Consider the following 544-nt stretch of genomic DNA (forward strand, 5'->3'; position numbering starts at 1 on the left):
TGCCTTTGTCCTGTCAAAATCTCTGAGCAAGATCTCCCAGGTCCATCCAAACACCCACTTTTGACTGGGCCTTTGGGCACCACTGCCCCTTCCGAGGTCTCCACAGGGCCTTCGATAATGTGCATTGCACCTGACATCTCCCAGCAGTGCTCAGCAGCCCCCTCACCAGGTCCCTGCTGACTAGATCCCGCATATCAGGTCCTCCCTGACCACATCCTCACTGATTAGAACCCCATGACCACGCCCCACTCACCAGGCCCCCACTGCCAGGCCCACAATGACCAGGACCCTATTGACCAGGACCTTATAGACCAGAGCCTCACTGACCAAGTCCTTCCTGACAAGGAACCTGGTGCATGTTCGTCAGTCCAGCAAGATCATCCTTCCCACCACCCACCACTGACAAGGCCCCATTGATCAGGTTCCACTGATCATGACCCCATTGCCTGGCCCCAAAGATAAGGCCCCACTGACCAGGCCTCAAGGGAACAGGCTGCCACTGACCAGGCTCATTTTTTTTTTTTTTTTTTTTTTTTTTTTTTTT

The sequence above is a fragment of the Hylobates moloch genome, unplaced genomic scaffold (genome assembly GCF_009828535.3).
Source record: "Hylobates moloch isolate HMO894 unplaced genomic scaffold, HMol_V3 SCAFFOLD_6581, whole genome shotgun sequence".
NCBI classification, from domain to species: domain Eukaryota; kingdom Metazoa; phylum Chordata; class Mammalia; order Primates; family Hylobatidae; genus Hylobates; species Hylobates moloch.